The sequence below is a fragment of the Phodopus roborovskii genome, unplaced genomic scaffold (assembly GCF_943737965.1).
Source record: "Phodopus roborovskii unplaced genomic scaffold, PHOROB, whole genome shotgun sequence".
In the NCBI taxonomy this organism is placed as follows: Eukaryota; Metazoa; Chordata; class Mammalia; order Rodentia; family Cricetidae; genus Phodopus; species Phodopus roborovskii.
Window position 1 is genome coordinate 14,182,835 of NW_026126558.1, and position 18,598 is coordinate 14,201,432.

At 42.5% G+C, this 18,598-nt stretch overlaps 1 protein-coding gene across 1 annotated transcript in view; it reads right to left on the reverse strand.

The window, feature by feature from the left end:
- Wwox (WW domain containing oxidoreductase) overlaps window positions 1-18,598 on the reverse strand; it is an 888,030-nt gene that overhangs the window by 645,363 nt on the left and 224,069 nt on the right. The window lies entirely within an intron of this gene.

Here is an 18,598-nt window from a genome sequence, read left to right on the forward strand (position 1 = left end):
GGAATTCCCCTGTTTAATATTAGACGCCCAGAGAGACGATACATCATCAGAATGAATGGAAGAACACAGCTTTTACTGCCAAGTCCAGGGAGCACGGGAGGATGGGACTCGGCTGGAACTCCGGGCTGGGGGTTGTGCGTGGCTTCACTCAGTACACAGAAGAGGCTCCAAGGAGCCTTCTAGCTCATGTTATCTTTAAATATGTGCTCCAAAGAGCTGAATCTGTGGGGGCGGGCACCAAGAGCAAGCCTGGTCACAATGGAATGAACAACACTGTAATCTCAAAAAGATTCCATGGAGGTTCTTAAAAACTTCCAATAAGCCTGCATCACCCTTAAAGACAATCCAGCCAGGGGTGGAGATATATGCTTGTAATCCTGACACCCTAGCAGGTCATGAGCTTCAGGTCAGCCTGAGGCTACTGGGTGAGTTTAAGGCCAAATGAGTCAATATGGTGAGAAGTTTTTGTAACTGTAAATAAATTCAAGGTGGGGCTGGAGAAATGACCAGTTAGGAAATTTCTTGCCATACACAAAAGAGGATGTGAGTTTGATTCCTAGAACTTGCTTGCACTGGGAAGGTGGAGACAGGAGGATCCCTGGGGCTTGCTGATCAGCCAGTGTAGTCTACTCAGAAGTTCCAAGCCAGTGAGAGACTCTACACTAAAAACAACAACAGGAGCAGCAAGGTGCTGGAGAGAAGACTCAGCAGTTAAGAGCACTTGTTGCTCTTCCAGAAGACCAGAGTTTGGTTCTCAGCACCCATGTTCAGCAAGCAGCTCACAGAGGGAATCAGATGCTCTTTTGGTCTCCAAATATATCCACCTGCACTTGTACAAGTGCATGTGTGCACTCACACACATACTCACATTTAAAATAAATCTTTTTAATAATACTGAACAGCAGGGAATACTATCCCTTGACTCTTCAGGGTGACCTTTTAAAAAAGACTACAGAGCAATGAATGGGAAAGGACTGACCCCAAATCAGTCTTACTAGAGGGATCAGGATTGGATACAATCTAGTGGATATGGTCTTCCTGTCAGGATTCTGCAGAGACAGACCTCAGGGTTATTCTTCCAAGACCTCATGTTTACAGAGAATTTTAAACTTTTAAGTCTCGGTGAACTGTGGGGAACAAAATTAAATACCACGTCTTTCTAAGACCTATCTAATTCTTCCAAGAATGTTCAGCACTACCTGTCTGCTCAGGTATAGAAAGCTCATGAAACAAATGGCAAACTTGGGAATTTTAGTCTAGACTATGATATGTAAGTCAGACTAAGGAGAATAGCAGGACCCTTCCAATGCCATGAGGCAGATGTAGACTGTCTTACTCTGGAGTGGATTTGGGCTAGGCTGGGCAGTAGCCAGCTTAGCTTGGCCGCCTCAGTGCTGGGCTCTAACCCAACTCATAAGATTTGAATAAAGATCATAAGCTAGTGACTGCAGAAATCATACCAACTTTAGTCCATTTAACATTTTCTGAGGAGACTCAGTTTCCTCATTTACAAAATATAAATAAACTATAAGTCCCAAGAATATTCAGTAAAGTTAACTAGGAGGAGGTATCTTCTGTGTGAAGTTCTTACTCTAATGCTACATTGCAGTAAGAGCGGTGATGCATGATGTGAATGGCTTCTAGAGGCCCTCTTGAAAGACCGCATCAGACCAGATCTTATAGGATCCAGGTCATGGTTACTAACAGAGCTCAAGTTTAGGAAAAAGTGAAATAGTGATTAAGTGGTTTCCCCAGATATAACAACATGCCAGGGCTTGACAAGATTGGGCTGTTGTAAGTAGAAAATCCAAATTTAGGGTGACAATGGCAGATACAAATTTTGCTATCTTGGAAAGAAAGCATCAACATGATCCAGGAAAGCAAGGATGCCAACAGAGGATGCTCTTAGTTTAGTTCTCCTAGTCAGGGATTCGTGGAGCTGGATGGGCCACACAAGGTTCAGCTATAACCCTCACTGTGCTGGAGCTGGTTCAGCACACCACTCTTACAAAGGAGCATCCATGTCAAGTGACTCACTCTCACCTGTAACTACAATCAGGGGATCCAATAATTCTGGTCTCATTGGGGTACCTACCCTCATGTGCACATTACCTACATACTTACATACAATTAAACTAAAATAAATCTTTTTAAAGAAAGAAGTAGAAAGAAGTACAGTGGTGTGGGCCTGTTATCACCACTATGAAGAGGGAAAGGAAGGAAGTTCAGGAGTTCAAAGTCAGCCAAGGAGATGAAAGTCATAAAGAGATACCTGAGGTACTACCATGGTACCTGAAGGACATAGAGTAAGGTCACATCTGTGTAAAGTGGGGGAACCTCAAAACGATAAGCAAATTCTACAGTTTTCTTGCTTGTTCATTTTATTGTCTAGTAACTGGTTTTATCCAATAGGTTAAAATTCTGCTAAGAATATAAAATTTGTTGATAGTTGACTTGTATTTGCCACATTCTTGTGCATGATGACACTCAGGTACTTGAGTACCTTTAGATCAGATGAACTGTCAGCCCCCATCACCAGCCCCTAACTCCCATGGTTCCCATCCCCCTTTACCCAGGGCAAGACAACTGTTGTAATATACAGAATCCTACAGAAATGCAACTACATCATACACACACACACACACACACACACACACACACACACACACACACAAAGTCAGACATTTGTTAAAAGACAGCATTCCTTCCTAGAAACCCCAAAGGATATGCATGCTACACATTATGAAAATACATGGACATATTTTCCTCATAAAACAGGGAGAACATTCCCAGATGGTGACCCCAAAGCAATCCAAGAAAAATGATGGTGGAGCCAAGTGACCCACACATTCCTCTCTATGTGTAACTTAAAATTGGTAGGTTATCTTTTGGTCCCCTTCTACTTTCTGTCTTCAAAATATAGCACTTAGCTGCCATTGCTAATAAGAATGAAACCAGGACATATATATCCAAGGGGAGCGAGGGGTCACCCAACTAATCTGTGAGATGTGGGTTACTAGGCTCCTGGGGATACAGACTCCAGTCCACACACTATTATTCAGAGTTCTCCTGCCCTGGATATCAGGTTTCTTGCTTCTGAAAAACTGTATGCAACTCAGTGAAGTCCAGTGGGGAGGAGAATGTGGCTTTGGGAATTAACATAGGGGTTTGTGTCTACTCCTGTGCTGGGGAGGGGGCTTGCTCTCCTGATTGTGTAGCAAACTTAGCAGAAAGGCGTAGCCTGGTGGATAGAGAGCAGACAGAACTCATTTTTGAAGTGTGGAATTGCTGGTTATCAGAAGAGGGAAGGCAAGAGACTTAACCTGTTAGTTAGTGATCTAGAGAAGGTCACAAATTACTGTGCTGATTTAATACGTGTGCTTTTATTTGGAAGTAGTTATAGACTTGCAAGAAGAAGTCAAAACTGCTCTAGAGGGTCTCACATGCCCATCATCCAGCTTCCCAAAGGGGAGCTATCTTACCTATTTACAGTACATTTTCAAAACCTGAAAATCTCAACACTGGCGATACTAAATATATAAGATTAGAGTCATTAGGAAGGCTTTACCTATTTTGAGGTGCATTCATTTTCTTTCCTCTGCTTAGTCTATCTTCATGTCAAATTATGTGACATTTTGTTTTGTGTGCTGTTTGGTTATTTTTGTCAACTTGTGCTGCTTAGTTTTTTGTCAACTTGACATAATCTAAGGTCATCTGGGAAAAGAAAACACTGGCCTATGGGCAAGCCTGTGTGAGTATTTTCTTGATTAATGACTGATGTGGAAAGGCTCAGCCCACTGTGGGTGGTGCCATCTCCTGGACAGGTGATCCTGGGTCACACAGGAAGCAGGCTGAGCAATATAGTAAGCAGCACTCTTCAGTGGTTTTTGCTTCAGTTCCTGCCTCCAGATTACTACCCTGCTACTCCCAGGACAGTGATCAGTATATGTAAGTCAAAATAAATCCTTTCCTTCCCAAGTTGCTTTTGGTGACCATGTCTTTATCTCAGCCATAGAAAACAAAAAAGGACAATCCAACATTTCATGTAATCATCCCCATAGTCAAGATATAAAAATGAACCATCACATTAAAAAAACAAAAAACCAAAATATTACTTTTATTAACAAGAGACTCAATTGACATGTGTCATCCAGAACAAGGAGAATCTTATTTAGCCAAAGCCTGTTCTCTACTTAGGCAAAACATACTAGCAAAAGTCCCTTTTGCAATTCAGAGTGACCAACAGAAAAATCTAGCAAGGTCTGTATCAGTCAGCAAGTGCTGCAAGAAACAGGCCCTGAATGAAAACTTCACGAAACAGCAAAAAACATCCACTGCCAGATGTGTGGACCCAGGTTCATCTTGGTCATGGAGCCTCTGCCTTCTGTAATGCTGCTCCACAGGAGGCAATGACATAAATCAGATGCAGGGTCTCAAGAGAGTCTCACTGGACACTGGAGGATGTTGCTTACAATCAAGTTTCATTGGCAGAGAAGTTGTGTAGCCGTGACTAGATGTAATACAGTGAAAGCCTCATGTGCCCAGGAGAAAAATGGAGATCCAGGACTAGGGCATTGAGGACTGACACAGTCTAGGTCTAGTTCCCTAGCCTTCCTGCAGTCATGTCTCTCTTCAAATCCACATCATTTCTAGAAAAAACATTTTTAGAAAGTGAGATGAACATAAACATGTAATGCTGCATGCTATAATCCCAGTACTCACAAGTCTGAGGTAAGGCAGGAAGACTGCGAGCAAAGGGGCATGCCTGACCATAAAGGAGTAAGTAGCATGTTAGCTGGAAGGGAGGGAGGGTAGAAGGAAGGGAAGGGGGTAAAAGGCAGAGGAAAGAAGTGGGGAGAGGGAAGAGGAAATGAAGGGGAGAGGAGAACAGGGGAGGGGAAGGGCGGGCAGGGGAGAAGATGGGAAGTCTTCCATAAGTTCCCTATTTATATATATTGGGATCCCTTTGCCTACTTATCTTTCTTTGGTTAACAGAAAGAACTCCATGCTGAAAATATTCAGTCCTGAAATACTATAAAATACCCCTCTTCCCCAAATCCTCCCTATATCCTATAATCAGACCACTATGCAAGTTTACTGAGGCCACTAGAGATGTTGATTTATTATAAATTATGTATACAGATGCTCCTATCCAACATGTTAAAACTGAAACCCCCAGGTGGCATCCCACACATGATGGAAACTTCACAGGACCTAAGAAGCCTAGTTGGCCCCCAACACGTGGGCTTCAACCAGGGGGATCATTGAGAGCACATGCCCTCCTCTCCTGTTTCTCTGGGATTAAGGTACTTGCTGTTGTCAAGTGGACAGATGCCCCTTCAGGATACAGGCCTTCTTGCCTGTGCATTATGAAGTTCTTGAACCTGCCTCTGTGATTCATGAAGTGTATCCATGCAGAAACAAATGCATTGCTGGGGGCTGTTACACCACACTGATCTCTGGTATTTTCATGAGTATAAGTCGTCCAAGTGTGACTCAGATGTGATACTGCCTAAAACCAGAGGGACCAGATGGGGAACAGCATGAGGTATTTAGATAGAAAAGTGGAGAGATGATGTCACTTTCAACAGAGAAGCCAGAGCCAGGCTGACCTGGATTCACAGCTCAGTGGGACCACAGCACTGATGATATGACTCAGAGGAGCACTAGGCCTCGGGTGCAAACAGTACTCGCCTTTGGGAGTAGATAAACATCTATTACATTTATAAGCCATGAGGCTATCAGAAAATGTTACTCTCATTGTGAATATGAAGGCAACTGTTAAAACACAATGCCCACTGTTTTTCAATAACAATCCATAGTATTATGGTAATTGCAAGTCCCTCTTGCTAATGTTAACTCCCATATCTATCTTGGGGAAGGCTTCCATAGCACCTCTGTGAAGGGTTATACATAATCTCAGGACAGTGAGGGAAGCCCACTGAACCCACCTGAGCCACGCCTTCATGCTCAGTGTATGTTCTCAACAGTAAAGATTTCAATGACACCATGGATCATTGTCACGCCTTGTCATAGTATGTCCCAGCACTGAGTGGCTGGGGAAATGAATTCTCCCGAGGCACTCAGTGTTCACCTCTGTAAAATGGGAATAACAGTAACTGTTTATTAGGAACTGAGTTTATAAAGCAGAACCAGACCCTGGAAAACATCCCATGAGTGTGGGTCACCACTGTAGCTGAGCACAGCTGTCTCATCACCCTCAGGATGGGCACTGAGTGGCTTCACTCTTCACTGACAAGGATGGGTCCTCACTGGCCAATGACAGCAATCTCAGAATGCTGCCCATGGGCGCAGGCCCTAGTTTAACCATGTATCCCTACAACCATCTAATCATGCCCCAAGAGAAACTGAAGTTCACAACTTCTCCCTGACAGGAACTGGAAGGGCCACAGTCTGCATTTATTGATGGTTTTCCTCCCCTTCACCTCTACAGTCTACAATGTCCATACAGCCCACCCCTCTCCTCTGGTACCCTACCATTCCTGATCTCTCCTAGCAACCAAGGCCACACCCTGTATCGTCCAATAGACAGGGCAGTGCGCTGTCAGATCACAGTGCCACTGAGGGAGACAGCATTCTGAGGGCAAACCATTTCCCTCAAAATCCTGTACCTCTCTCTGTCTTCACTGCAGCCAATTAGAGGGAAACCCTCACACTCACATTTTGCTTGGCAACAGAGGCAGGCAAAAGCCACGACACTGTTCTGTAAAATGAAACCTCAGGAGATGAAGCATAAGTAATCGCAGGAAGCTGAGCATGCTGGCTCATCCTATAATACCAACAATACTCAAGAGGCAGAGGCAGGAAGCTTCTCAGGGGCTCAAGACCAGCCTGGATTATGTAGTGAAACCCTGTCTCAAAAATAAATAAATAAATAAGAAGAAAACATTTAATGATCAACCATACTAAAAAGATAGCAGTCGTTACATGATTATCAATTGTCAGTTGCATGCAAAATACTTGGAAGAACATGTGTGAGGTTTTTTTTTGTGTGTGTGTGTGTGTTTTTTTGGGGGGAGAAGATTTTTCTTTTGTCTGTTTTTGTCTATTGTTTATCATTTTCCCCACTATCCCATTTCTTTTACAGTGAGAGCACAAAATATTTGGTGGATTAGCCAAGCCTGATGAGGGTGGAGGGTAGGGTGTGGGTAGAACATGCTAAGGTGTGCAGGAGGCCCCTGTCACTATATTTCATAGGCTCTACATTTTCCATTCAGATGGAGCAAAGAGCCTATGGCTCACATAGTGGCCCACATGTTGAACTTATCAAATGGCAGGAGACAGCAGCTCTTCATTCTTACGATTTGTTAAAACCATCGTCATGATAAAAGTTAAAAAAGAGGAGTATATCAAGATGATGCCTGCTGCCAAGCCAGATGACCTGAGTTCAATCCCCAGGACCCCCTTGGTGGAAGGAGAGAACTGACTCCCATTGTCCTTTGACCTCCACACCTGTACTCTGACAATCCTGCACAAGCTCACAAACACACAAACATGTAGGGCCCATAGGCCCTAGGTGGCCTCAAGGAACTTGACCTCTGAAATTTATGCCAAGAAAATCCTGTTTATTGTGGGAAACCAGAGAGGCAACACTTAGTGTCTAGTAGTTTGATGGTTTGAATGAAAACGGCCCCCAAAGACTGACAGGGAGTGGCATTGCTGGAGGTGTGGCTTCGCTGGAGTAGGTGTGGCCTTGTTGGAAAAGTATGTCACTGAGGGTGTGCTTTGAGGTTTCAAATGTTCAAGCTAGGTTTAGTGGGTTTTCCTCTTCCTATCCTTTGGATCCTGATGTAGTACTCTCAGCTACCATAGTCTGCCTGAGAGCAGCTATCTCTTGCCCCATGATGATAATAGATTAAACCTGTGAAACTGTAAGCCTGCCCCAATAAATGCTTTCTTTTATAAGAGTTGCCTTGGTCTCCCTGTCCCTTCCCAGCAATAGAATCCCTAAATAACACATGCAGGAATTAGCAACTTTGTAATCTTTCTTAGCAACTTTGTAATCTTTCTTTGAGGAGAAGCAGAGTTGGTGGTTCTGCCCACTCCTCTCCTGTACAAACAGGAAGAGTTTGTTTGTAGATCCTTGTAAAAGAAGAACATCTGCAAAGAAACACTCATGCAAAGAAACACTTGTGCAAAGAAATCAGTGTAAAAAACCACTGGTGTAAAGAAGTATTTGAGTAGATATACCAACTTGATGATGATAAAAGCAGCAAAAGTAACAAGCAGCTCCAACATGTTCACTGTTGTTTTTACTTTCAACAGTGACATGAAAATCCCTAGGAAGAACACATTAAAAATTTGCACTATTTATACAGATAAGAAAGCAAAGGCTGGTGAACTAAAAGAGCCACCACAGGCAAGGGCAGGTGACAACTAAGATATGGGGATGTCACAGGCCACACTATGATCTGGCCCTGCTTCCTATGCGTCAACACACAGGGGGAAGAAGCTACCAAGAAATTAACAACATCCATATATTCTCATTTGAGTCTCCTTTATATTGTATTTATTTTACACACTTAGAATTTACAAGAGAAGCATTATTTCTAGGGGGAAAAAAAACCCCTGTAAGCAGCGAAGCTATAATCTACATTCAGAGCTTATTGCTAATGGCATCTTGCAAATTCTAATCCAATGGGCCTTAATTGCATTATGCTGATGGCTCTCGTCCTTCTTTACAGACTCTCAGTCTTGGTTTTATGTTCTGCAACCTTAAATAGGACTTGTCACTTTTACAATGGCAGGGGACACTGGTGCTGAGCATATTACTGACATGACATTATTCACAGACCTACAATAGGTATCTAACCAAGCCAGTTTAATAATTCATCGATATCCTATGTGGGAGTTCAGAACACTAATTTTTCCAGTATCATTTAAGGAATGTTAATGGTGACAAAGGATGGCAGTATCTTGACTGGGAAATGTGGGAGGAAAAAGAAGCTAGAATTTGTTTGTGATGTTTGCAGCTCTCAGGTGGGTAGGCCCAGACCCACATCAGAGCAGTCTTGGGGGAGGGGTGAAGGGGAGTCAGCCTAATCTAAGAAAGGCTTGGAAGTAAAGAGTAGACACCAATAAATGTAGTCTAATAGAACAACCAGGTAAGGAAGCATGTAAGATCTCTTTCTGACCCTATGCATTTTAACTAGTCTATATACCATGTAACTTCCCTAGTGCCCTGGTTATTTGAGACAGGGTCTTGCTATATGGCCCATACTTGCCTTAAAAATATGATCCTTACAAAGCCAGCAATAGAGTCAGAGACAGCCCCTGATCCTACTGTTAGGAGTCCCACAAGAGGGCCAAACTACATACTATAACACATATGCAGAGGGCCTAGGTCAGTCTCATAGAGGCTCCTGGTTGTCAATTCAGTCTCTGTGGACCCCTATGAGCCCAGGTTAATTAATTCTCTCTCTCTCTCTCTCTCTCTCTCTCTCTCTCTCTCTCTCTCTCTCTGTGTGTGTGTGTGTGTGTGTGTGTGTGTGTGTGCGCGCGCGTGTCTCCTTGATCTCTTTGGCTCCTACAGCCCTTCCTCCCTCTCTTCCATAATACATGGGGAGAAGCTTAGTCTTAACTTCAACTTGATAAGCCATGTTTTGTTGATATTCATGTGGGGTCTGCTCATTCCTAAACATTAATGGAGGATTGAATTGGGGGTTGGGGACAGAGGGAGGTGGGGGTGGTGAGAAGAAGGGGAAACTGTGGTTTCAATGTAAAATAAAAAAGTATGATCCCCCTACCTCAACCTTCCCAGTTCAGGATTACCGGCAAGCATTGCCATATCCAGCTGTCTGTTTTGCTTCTAATAGGGAAATGCTCTTGCGTGGGATAACACTCTCATGATGATCGTACACTTTGAATCTGGGAAGTAAACCAAAATGATCCTTGGCAGAAGCCTGGATTTCTTCTAAACCTTGAAGGATAGGGGCTGAATGTGTCATTTCTAACCTTGAAGTCAACCATCACAATCAAGCCTCACATCTAGCCTCCCCATAAACACCCACACTTCCCCCTGCCAAAATACACAAACATTCTTAATGAGAAAATCATGATGACTCTTTCTTCATTGTGTACAGGCCAAAACATTTCACTTTGTGTTACTGGAAATCAACTTATAAAATAACTGTATCGATACCTATAGAAATTACACGGAGCAGCACTGTATTTAATTTGGTATATAAATTATGAGTTATGTAAAAGCAAACTATTAAAAAGGCTTAGACAGTAATTGGCAACAGTTTACACTCTGGATTTTTAAAAAATGCTTATCTTGCCAGAAACTAACAAGAGAATGAAAATATTCCAAAACCTTCCAATTTCCCTCTCTTAGATGGGTTCACTTTGCAGCTTAGGAACAGTTTAAGGCAGGGCAGTGAGTGGATAGAGGAGTTTGGCAGGCAATACACGGGTGCATTTACCTTCACTATTGAAGAAAGAGCCTTGTTTTTCCCCCCACAGTGAATTTTTCATTCTAATGTGAGTGATGATTTACGTTAACTATAGGTAAAACATGGTTACATTCCTGAAGGATTGCAGGCAAGCACAGAGTCGTACAATAAGTTGAAGCGTAAAAGCTTTCTCTGTCATAATATTTATTATAATGGCATATAAAATAGCTGAAATAAATAATGGATGACTGAAGGTAAATTCATATGATAAAGACTGCTTCAGCAGACACCATTACTTTGGACTGCTCCGGCTTTCTACACAGTTGAAGAGTCTTAATAAACATGCCCTGTATCCTCTGTAAGTACTGGAAACATCAAAGATCTGCTCAAAAGGCAGCATACTGGACAGTCGGCTAATTTACTGTATAATTACTTTCTCAACAGGAATGGGCTATATATTTTGCCTACTTAATAGCTGAGTTCTTAATGAAAGTTGTTAAGCATCTAAACCTCCTACCTTGAGAAAACTGCTGATAAAAAAGCTAAAGACCACTGCCCTCATCCCAGCCTAAATTCAGAAACAGGTGCATATCTCTGGGCCAATCATTTATCCACTGGCAGGCCAACTTTGAGGCAGCTGGGTGGATAGAAGGCAAACAAGACTTGTCTGTTCTGGCTTAGACAACTTTCTGTTTCCTGAAGGACTTTCAAGGTTGAAAGATTCTGATATGGAGAAACAATCTTCTTTCAGCCACTGGAGTGAAAAGACCCAGATATCTACAGCTCGTGATCAGGGATCCATCTATGCCCTGTGATCATTCAAAACGTCCATGGGCATTTCTGGTTGTCACAGTTTATTAGAGAGGTGTACTGATACCTAGGCACAGAAGCTGGGGTGTTGCGAGCACCCCAAAAGGCACAAGTCAACCTCCCATGGCAAAGAAGAATCTTGCTCCAAGGGTCAGCAGCATCAAGGCTCAATGCAGATTTGGTGAGAGGACTCTGTATTCACCTCAAGTCTTCAGCTGCTTAAGTGTACCTTTAGTGGTTTAAAAAAAAAAAAGTGCATGTAATCCAAAAGTGACTGACATAAACTGAAAATGACCCAAGTTCCACTGCTCCAAAAAGAGTGTAGAAGCTGTCTGTCTCAAACACTGCCATAACATAGATTTCAACACATATAAAATCATTGTGTGACTTTCCTAACCAACAAAGGGTTGTAGCAAGACACTGTTCCTCAACTTGGCTTTTCTCAATTAATGCATAATTGAACCTGTCTGACTGCAGCCCACTCTCATTCTTTTCAAACCATGTGCTCAACCTCTAGTAAGAATGTTGAGTCCATACTTACTAGTTTAAGAAACTTGTATGTGTACCCGTGTGTGTGTGTGTGTGTGTGTGAGAGAGAGAGAGAGAGAGAGAGAGAGAGAGAGGTCTATGCCAGATTTCTTACAAGTTCCAGGGACCCATATGTCTTAACTTCTTCATTGCCAGCTCTGAGCTCAACTTCCTTCCTGCCTTTCTTTGTTTCATTTGTCCTTCCTCTCGTCCTTCTGTCCTTCTGTCCTTCCTTTCTTTCCCCTCTCTGTCTCTCTCTCTCTTTCTTAGTATGCTAGAGATCTGAAATCAGTTTAATTTAGTACCTGGACAATCTCCTTGGCACCTGAATTTTTAAATCAAATTCTCCATGTCTTACCTTACATCTCTGTAAAAATACAGATTTCAGAACTCTTCAGGGGAGTTACTGTGAGGATTTAATTGTGTGACATGTATGGAAAAACATTTGGAAAGTACCTTGTTATAAGTGCTAGCTATTGTGTTTGTTGGGGATGATGTGATACTGTTCCTCGTTTCTTCCACTGAAAGCAATGCTACACTAGACACACTTTGCAATGTGTAACCCCACCCCACCCCAGCAAATCTCTTGAGTAGAAGTAGTAGGTCAAAGGGTACCCACATTTTCAATTTTGATAGTTTTTTGTTGGGTGTCCTCCAAAGAGGTAATAGCAATCTCCATCCCTACAAACACCACAGGGGGTGGGGGAGCTCTGAGAGAAACCCAAGCAGCCAATGGCTCATGCTGACACTGATAGTAAATTAAAAAGTACAGTTTTATATCACTACCTGGAATGTTTGATTCATCATCAGTGGCATGGGACAGGTTTTCAAGACAGGCTTTACTTTAGAGAATGAATGAATGAATGAATGCATAAAAGAATGAATTAATATATAATATGGCAGCAGGGATGGGATGGTGTCAGAGGCAGAGCTGGAAAAGTAGCAGGTAATACTGGTCGTAGCCATTTCCCACAGCCATTTGATAATCTGGACTCTCCTCTGAGTGCTTCAGGCTGGCTGGCACAGCGCCAGCATCTCAGACGCTGGCCACCCTGCATGATGATGAATATGAGCTCGGCATGCAGAGTGTGGTGTAAACATGGAAGAGTATCATCATGCTTGAGGATGAGCCATGGCAGTTATTTTTAATTTATGGATAGGTCCAAAGGGAGAACTCATGCAGAGTTTCTGCAGAAGCAAGGCAGAGTCTCCAAAGGATAAGCTAGGAGAGATTAAAAAACAGGCTTCAGAAAGAAATAAGGTTTCCTGTTTAAAATTGAATCTCCCCAGCAGCCTTTTAAAGGCTCCCACCAAAACACTCCCCAAAACAGAGGACTTGAGGGTTTGAAACAGCACACATGTTAAAGGAGAGTTTATGATCAGGTTATCATCAAATTTTGTGCATCTTTTAGATCAGTAGTAGAGCAAATGAATTACACTTAAATAGGTGGGAAACCAGCCTAGGGCCAACTTAGATTCCCTGAATGAGGCGTTAGTTGGGAGGATTGGGCAGTCTATGGGGCCTCTGGTAATAGATCAGTATTTATCCCTAGTATACAAATGGACTTTGGGAGCCTATTCCACATAGAGGGATACTCCATCAGCCTAGACACATGGTGGAAGGGCCTGGGCTCTGCTCCAAATGATAGGACAGACTTTGAAGTTCCCCATGAAAGGCCTCATCCTCCTTGGAGAGCAGATAGGGGATGGGATGGGGGTTGGTGGGGGGGGCACAGGGGAGGACAGGAGGGTGCGGGAACTGGGATTGACATATAAAACAAGCTTGTTTCTAATTTAAATTTAAAAAATTATATAAAAATAAAACAAGATGGGCAAGGAACAGAAATGACATGAGAAGGGGGTATTGCTTTTTGAAGACCACAATTTTCATTTAACTGTTAAATTACCAGGTACAGACTTGTTTTGATTACAATGATGGAGCCACCAAATGACTTTGTGTAGTGTAAGAGAAAATTCAGATGTTTACATTAAAATTCCAAGAGTAGCACAAAGAAAGGGAGAGAAAGGAAAGGGTCTTTTCCTTCCTTATCAACAAGAAGAACATGATGCAAAGAATGCCAAAACAAGCAGATCAATTTATTCCAATATATTTCCGAAGAAAAAAGACTTAGTAGAGAAGAAATAAGAAAAAGTATGTTAGGAGTCACAAGAACTAAGGTGGATTTCAATTCATACATGAAAAGGCAGACAGCAACAGAACATCAATTTCAATTTATTTAAAATATACTCAGTATGCAGAGAGCCAGCTGGGCCCCAGAAGAGTTCTTCTCCACAGTGAAGGACTGGTGTGAAAAGGGTGGCTTGAAGGGCATCACATGCTCAGCTAGCAGGACGGGAAAGTAAGACAGCTAAACTTCCACTAACAGCAGAACATAGCCTAACTTCCACATGGACTGGCTTCCTCAAATCTCCTTTCTCCTACCGTCAAATGAATATAGAGTGCAATGAGGTCCTAGGAGACAGCAGAGTCACTAGGAACATAGATACCAGGCTCACCAATAGGTAAATGTTATCTGACAGTCAGCATAAAGAGACATGCAGGTGGATCTGTGACATACACTTGAGGGATGCCTGGACAAGCTCTGACATCCTCTGTCATAACTTGCTCAAAGTTCTCCGGAGACTAAGTTCTAGGCAACATCCAGAATGTCACGGTGCATTGGCTGATGCTGGGAAAGAGATGTACTGGGAGAAATGGGGATATTCAACTTGCAAGCAGAGTTGAAAGCCAACAGAATCGGGAGCCAAACAGCAGGAATAAGCCAGGAAACATCTCTGAGAGACAGTTGGCCATTACGAGTTTGGAGTTGACTCAAATAATTCATCCAGGGAGACTATGTCAGGTTGATGCTGCTGCTTTTCAAACTAAGTCCTTTACTCCAGAAAGCCTCTTTGTACCTGTTACTGAGGAGAAAAAGAGGAAAGGGAGGACAGAAGGGAAGATGGAGAGAAAATCAGAAAAATAAACAACCCAAAAGCCTTGGAAATACTTCTGTGTAATGATTGAGACTACACACTAACTAACTGGGAACAAACAGACCTGACCTCTTCATATTAATAAATGATGGTACATAGTTTTTAAAAGTTAGTTCTTCCTTAAAAGTCTATAAAGGCCTCCAAGTCTGTGACAAGTAGGATAAGGCCTTTGTAACCGTGACAGTCCTAGAAGGGAATATTTCTGAAGACCAAGTTCTGATGGGGCCAGGGAGGATGACCCATAAGACACTTCCTGGAGACAGGGTGCAAGTTGCTCCTGTAGTGGGGTCCTGTTCCTGTACCACAAAGCAGGATCCCACCATAGTCTGTCACAAGGTAATGTATCACTTTCTCTTTCCAAAATAGGAACTGGTCCTTCTAATAGTCTGCCTTTATTCCATTTCTGTTGCTCAAGGAAGTAGTGAGGGTGGGAGTAGTTTTTAATTTCACAAGAGCCATGTGTGAGCAAAAAGAAGACCCCAGACCTTCCATGGGATTAGGGTATCTGAATTAGACTTGGAGATGCTTTCTCTGCCTTTGGGGGAAAGAATGAAAGTACTTTTCACATGGGAGGAAGAAATCAGGAAGTCCATCTCCAGATGTGCAGACTGGAAAAAAGAGCTCCAGCTACCCACTAAATCCCCATGTCGTACTTGCAGAGTACTCATATTAACTAGCCAGGTCCCCTCAGAATTAAGCACAGCAATAAACTCAGAGCCAGTAAGTAGAATATCACTAAGTGGGGTGTGTTCCTCTCAGAACCTGAGTACACACATTCACAGGACTTCTTACTTACCTCCAGCCAAAGGGAATTCAAATACAGTTTCATTAGTTATAAAGGAATGAATATTGTATGAAACTATTAACATATCAAAACTAACCAGAAATAGCACTTAGTCGGGAGGGGGCTTGCCTTAAATGTTTGAGGCATCGGGTTCAAAGGCCTGCACTGCGACAAGCAAGTACACTGGAAAATATTTGTTCTGGCAACTATAGTCACCTAACAAAAATACATGAATAAAACAAATACTAAAAGGCTGAAAATAAAGAGGTCAAAGGAAAAATACTAACAAACTTAAAACCAAAATAGCTAATCTGGAAATTTTACATAAAAGTAAAATTTCAAGCAAAAACAAAGTCACTAGAGATGAAAAGGGACAGTATGCAGAGACAGAAACAATTAGGCAAGAAAAATCATGAACTCACATGTGCCAAGCACATAGCCTTAAACCATAGAAGCATTTGATGCTCTTTGAAGGCTTTAACGAGTCACATTAAAAATGGAAAGATAAAGAAGATAAAATAAAGCCTTGAGACCAAACGGTTAACAAGCCTGATGCAAAACAGCCACAGGGCCTTAAATACACACACTTCTCAATTACACAGTATTTCTGAAATTAACCATGAACCAGATCACAAAAGCAATGTCAACATACACAAATCACCTCCGTTGCACAGGCTGCATGTGCTTGCCATGATGTAGGGAGGGTGGAGAAGACAAGATGAAATGGCTACCCACTGATGGAGAGTTTAGAGCAAGGAGACAGAAGGAGAGAAAAATCCATTAGCTCAAGTGTTTCATTCAGTCAAAACAGAGAGGTGTGTGCTGGTGAGCTGAGTTCCAAGTGCTGACTCTTTTACTCATGACACAGCACCAGATCTATGAAAGATGAGGTCACATGCTCTGAGGATAACTAACCATAATAGTGCTAACTCATAGTTAGTGTGGGCAATAGTTAAAAATCTGAAAGTAACAGTGAGAGACAGAAGAAAGAAAAACAAGAGGGAGGGGACTCAGGGACTGAGCAGACTTCTAAATACTAACAAATTTGGGAAGCAGACAGCACATTTGGAAATGCTGGCCATGTTGGACTGGGGATGTGTTGGACTGGGGATGTAGCTGGAGAAAGTGTTTACCCAGCATGCTCAAGGCCATGGGTTCAACCCCTGAAACCTCAGAAAACAAAATCTTACCTAAACAAAAATAGCCAGCTATGGTGATACATGCTTATAAGCAGGGCGCTGCAGAGGTAAAGGCAGGGGAATCAGAAGGTCACTGTCATCCTCAGCTACAGTGACTTTGATAAAGGCCTGGGTTGCAGGAGACTGTCTCAGAGAGTCAACACAAAGTAAGAAACACTAGGCCTTCAGCAGTAGGTTTGTGTTGGAGAATTAAAAGCAGGAAATAAAAGACAGCAGAGCACGAGGGGGAGGGGAAGGAGGGAAGGAGTGAAGCACAGAGGGAGAAGAGAGGGGAAGGAGAGAGAGAGGCTGTAAAAGGTTTGTCTAGAAAGTACAACATACACAACTATAAGACGCATGAAGGAATTACACTCACACTGCAGAAGACAAAGAATAGATTTTCACCCAGAGGTGATGCGATCCAGAGACTTGGCTCAGTGCTGAAGAGCACTTGATGAGCTAGCATAGATACCATCACAGCAGCAAGTGTTCTTGAAGAGGACCTTGTTCGGTTCCCAGCACCTACCTGGTGGCTCACAACTACCTAAAACTCCAGCTCGAGGGAATATTCTGTTTCTGACCCTCTCTAGTACCTGAATTCACATGTATATACCTTCACACATGTATACATAATTAAAAATAATAATTTCCTTAATTTCAAAAAAAAAAAGAAAGTAATCACTCATAAAAAAGAAATCTGTTTTTGTTTCACAATATACAATGAGAAGAGAAGGAAAGATAAAGAATGTCAAGGACACAATTGCATCCTGTGAGCACTGGTGAAACCCCCAGCCTTCTACTTCTGCATGTCCTTCCCTTCTTCTTTCCTGCCCCACAGTAAAGCTCTTTTGAACTTGACATTCATTAAAGTAACAATGGTTAATGATGGTACACAACTGTTACCCAGTGCCAGCCATGTGCTAGACTTGACCTAAATGCAGATACATACAAATTCACAGAAAGTCCTTGAAGATGCAACAAAGTGATGCTGTTGTCTTCTAACTGAACAATGAAGCAAGCTGAATTAATATGAAATAACTCAATGGGGGTTGCAAAGATTTATTTATTTATTATTTATTGTGGTCAACTGTTCTGATATATCTAGCATTGTGATATTAAAGGCCATCATTACACCTGGCTGTTGGTAAGCAACATCTCCTTTATTTTTATGAGTTATGTTTAACTGGATTTCTGAATCGGGTCACTAATCCTCCCTCTGAAAGTGACCCTTCTGAGTGAATGACTCATAATAGAAGAGATAATGCTCACCTCTTTGAGCTTTGACTGGACATTAATTCAAAATTTGGTGCTGTCGCTCAGGCAGAAGGTCAGCTGCCCTCTCCTGTGGCATGTGCCACACCCCAGTCCACCACCTGCTTCTCAGCACCTCATTCTCAAGTTCATGGGTTCCATTCCTCTCTGTGCCATCTAGAGTAGGTCTCTCAGTTAGCCAGTCAGGGGCAGTATTTCCTTCACTTTTCCTCTGCCCCTGCCCATTTCATATATAAAATATATTTGCATATGCAGTTTTTGGAGTCTGGAAGTTTTTCAATGCAGGTTCTTTCTACAGTTTGGAAACTTACTGACATTAGCATGTAAACTGCACATGTACAGAATGCTATATTACACATAGCTGCGAACCAAGGTTAACTAGAGCTGTCAACTCTCCACATAAATGCTCTTCTACAGGCTGGATGGAGTAAGAGAGATATTCTTAACAGAAAGCTGGGATAGGGGAAGAATGAAAGTAAGAAAGGGTAGGGGTGGCGAGGGAAGGGCAAACTGAGAGAATGAGGGGCTGAGAAATGATGAGAGAAGGAGGGGAGGGAAGAGGAGGGAGTGGAGGTGGGTTAAGTTGCCTTATAGATTTCTGAGACTTGTCAAAC